Raw genomic sequence first — 3,623 nt, 5'->3', positions numbered from 1 at the left:
GTGGAACTGAACAAAGGAACAAACAATTGTAAGTATCAAAACAGGGAAAACCATGTTTCAACTTGCAACCTAATAAAATGGAACTGAAGCTAACATGACTGTGTGTATACTTTACTAATGACCTGTATGGGACAAGTCGTGAGCAAACCCACTTCGTCACACACCCTCCCCCTTAAAACCGTTACTCCTCAGAGTCACGGGACAGAAAGTCAGCAATGACATTCTTCTTTGCTGGTCTGTACCGGACCTGAAAATGATACGGCTTGTATTGGGAAAATTACATTTAACCAATGATTTTCATATTAATTATTCATAATAACATATCCGATACCTCTCAGAGTATATGTCTTCTGCATCTGTCATATATGTGTTTTTCCTTGATGGGAGACAACAGGGTTTGTTATGACTCCACACCATTTCCTTGAAGAATCGATGACGTGGAGCCAGACAGAAACCGTTGTTTAAAGCGGTGTTTATCATAGCAGGTCCCAGGTCGAGACCAGAGCCTATCCAAGAGACAAGATGTCCTTTTTCAGCTAAGATAGAATGACCGGTCAAGAAACTTGGACACACAAGGGACAGATTAAGAAATACGTAAGAGCTCCAACTGTCTTCCTGAGGTCCACTACTTGTTATGTTTGAGATTCAACTGTTTTCCAAAAGACGTTTTTTTTTCCTCTGGGGGCACTGGAAATAGTGAAGTGTATTACTGATTGTATTCACCAGAACTGTAATCACTCTGTGACTTTGTGCATTGTGAGAGCTGTTCTTGTCATTTTTGATTGTTCTCTGCAGAAAACGATTAAAACCTTCCACCGAATACCCAAACCTTTAATCCAGTTTGCAGCCTGTCTTTATTTTGATTCAACAAGGTCTCTTCTGCCACTCAAATTACTCCCTCGCTGAACAGAATTTTCCACAACAGTGTTTATGTCGCCAGATATCAATTAGGTCTAATCTACTGTATATATTTCCTAATTCATTTGTTTTTGTCTTTGGGGGACCATCTATCCATGTTTTCATACATTACTGTATTAAAGTCTCCTCCCCATAAAACTCTAGCTGAAGGGAATACCATTAAGAGATCATTAATTTTACATTCTGCTATTGAAAAATTAGCTGTATTGTTTTGGATATTATTGAAAGCATAGATATTAACCAAAACAAACAGGAATTGGTCAATATCTACAAGAAGAATTATCCATCTACCATCTGTATCTGTTAGGAAGTTGATGACATGACCTTTGAACTTTCCCTGCAGTGTAGCGACCCCTGCTGACGTATTACTGCCAAATGAAAACCACACATCTCTTCCCCATTGACTCCTCCAAAATGACGCATCTGCTTCTGAAGGATGAGTTTCTTGGATAAAATAAAAACTGTAAAGCTAACCTGTCCCGCTGCTGAGAACGAGTATGATCACGTGACTGCACAACGACGTTTGATTGGTGAAACACAGTCACGTGGTAGAGACTTCAGCGGAAGACTCTCTCTCTCTGTCAAAATACAACTTTAAAATGAGACGTACGCTGGGGTAAAAACGATGACTCGTAGAATACCAAAGAGGTAAAAAGAAAAGTACAGCTCATTGTAGCCTGATGTAACGGAGTAAGAGTACAATTTCTACTTCAATAATCTTCTCAAGTACAAATAATAGTATAGTGATTTAAAACAACTCATAGAAGTACAATTTTTTCCAAAACTTACTCAAGTAAATGTACCTCATTACTACCCACCTCTGATCTTAAATCTGTGTTAATGTAGTGTTTCTGTGTTCCTTTTTCATTTGCAACCAGGCTTTAATGGGGAGCAGGGGGATTGGGTGGACATGATGATGGGATGCAAACAGAGGTAATCTCTGCACCAACAAGGTGCTGCTGGGATTTAAACCCAGGATCTCCTGTTTACTAGACAGGCACTTAAACCAACTAAGCCACAGCACCTCCATGACCAGTTGCAATGTTAAGTCTTAATCTCTCTGTTACCTTGAATAAGCTAAACATACAGTATACTGACTGGCACTATAGGGAGTAACGTGTTACAAAAATAACGCACATAAAGTAATGTATTCCTTTTTGCTTTAACACAGTAATATAACGCAGTACTAATTACATTTTAGTAATATTATACTTGTTAAAACAACAAGAAACACAAACATTAAACTAGAGCCAGGGAAGCGCGGTCCACCAGGTGGGCCAGTCATCATTTGAACCAGACTGGGGTGGACGCGTCAGGGCCCAGCACGAATCCTGGAGCTACGACCACAACAGGGCCTTCTGACGTCCACTGTTCCTTCCAACAAGGAGCTCTTCCAAAACTTTGAGAAGTTCTAGCAGCTGGATGTGCTGCCATACAAAAATGAGAAAGTGGTGACCAGGTCAAGATGCCTCCTGGGGGCTTCCCTATGGAGGTGGTCCAGGCGGGGAAGACCCAGGACTAGGTGGAAGGATTATATCTCCAACCTGGCCCAGGAATGCCTCAGGATCCCCCAGTCGCTCGGAAAAAGGAAGTTTGGGGTCCCCTGCTGGTGTTGGTGGACAAAGTTGGATGGATGGAACTCTTTTCACTAGCTCATTTCATTCTTGCATGACAGACAAACTTGTCACAGGCGCTGTAGCTTAGTGGTTAAAGTGCCTCTCTTGTGAACAGGAGATCCTGGGTCCAAATCCCAGCAGTGCCTGCTTATCAGTTCATACTTATGTTATCTGCACTACAAAGAGTTTATATATTTGTTTTTTCTATAGTGATTAACAAGCATTATCTAATATTGTCCAGTTGTGGCCTGTTGAGGGCCAATAAATATCAAAAGGGAAATGGATTGAACCCATTTTTCAATGCTTTTCAACCTTCTTTTGTTGGGGCTGTTTGTGGCCCAGGTGTACACCTGTACCCCGTGACATCACTGTTGGGTGGGGTTTCAGGTGCATGTGATGCTGACTGAGGTCAGAGGTCAAATAAACATGAACTCTACCAGCCAAGGCACTTTGGGCGCTGACTGCCTGATTTTAACATCTTCGACGCTGCTGTAATAAAGATTAATAAATGTATTATTTGATATTAGTTGACTACATTGGGATATGCAACTAAAGGAAGAATCTATATGCCTTTGCATTTTGGAGGCTTTCCTTGTTGTTTAGATATGGCTACATTCACATAAAGTATCCCAAGGGCCCAATACTGCACTCTGTGCTGTTGTTTACACCGAGTTCCTCCAATATGGCCATGCATCTAGGTTCACCCCCAGAGGTGATGAAAACATGACAACAGAGGTAATCTCTGCACAAACAAGGTACTGCTGGGATTTGAACCCAGGATCTCCTGTTTACTAGACAGGCACTTTAACCAACTAAGCCACAGCACCTCCAAAAGTAGCAATCCTGTTAAGTCTTACTTTGTCTTTTACCTTGTATAAGCTAAACATACAGTATACTGACTGGCAGTATTGGGAGTAACGGGTTAGCTCGCCTAGGCTTGGCGGATCAGTCCTATCCAATAGATAGTCTGCAGAAGAGGTATAAGTACCTGGCAGGTCTCTCCTTTCAGCAGTTTGAGAACGCCAGCCCACTCCTTCCCATTGGTGCTAATCATCTACATCTCACCCCCATAGAGCCAGTGAAGCTCGT

At 41.8% G+C, this 3,623-nt stretch overlaps 3 non-coding genes across 3 annotated transcripts; 1 reads left to right on the top strand and 2 right to left on the bottom strand.

Moving 5' to 3' along the window:
• Positions 1-1,869: 1,869 nt before the first annotated feature.
• Positions 1,870-1,943, bottom strand: trnat-agu. The gene has a single exon. It is a non-coding gene; the product is annotated as a tRNA-Thr (tRNA).
• A 664-nt stretch (positions 1,944-2,607) lies between these two features.
• trnat-ugu lies at positions 2,608-2,680 on the top strand. The gene has a single exon. It is a non-coding gene; the product is annotated as a tRNA-Thr (tRNA).
• Positions 2,681-3,287: 607 nt separating this feature from the next.
• Positions 3,288-3,361, bottom strand: trnat-agu. Its single transcript has one exon. It is a non-coding gene; the product is annotated as a tRNA-Thr (tRNA).
• Positions 3,362-3,623: the final 262 nt, after the last annotated feature.

Source organism: Etheostoma cragini, unplaced genomic scaffold (assembly GCF_013103735.1).
Source record: "Etheostoma cragini isolate CJK2018 unplaced genomic scaffold, CSU_Ecrag_1.0 ScbMSFa_1311, whole genome shotgun sequence".
Taxonomy (NCBI): Eukaryota; Metazoa; Chordata; class Actinopteri; order Perciformes; family Percidae; genus Etheostoma; species Etheostoma cragini.
Note: the sequence above shows the minus strand (reverse complement) of the source record. Positions and strands in the feature narration are given on the sequence as shown.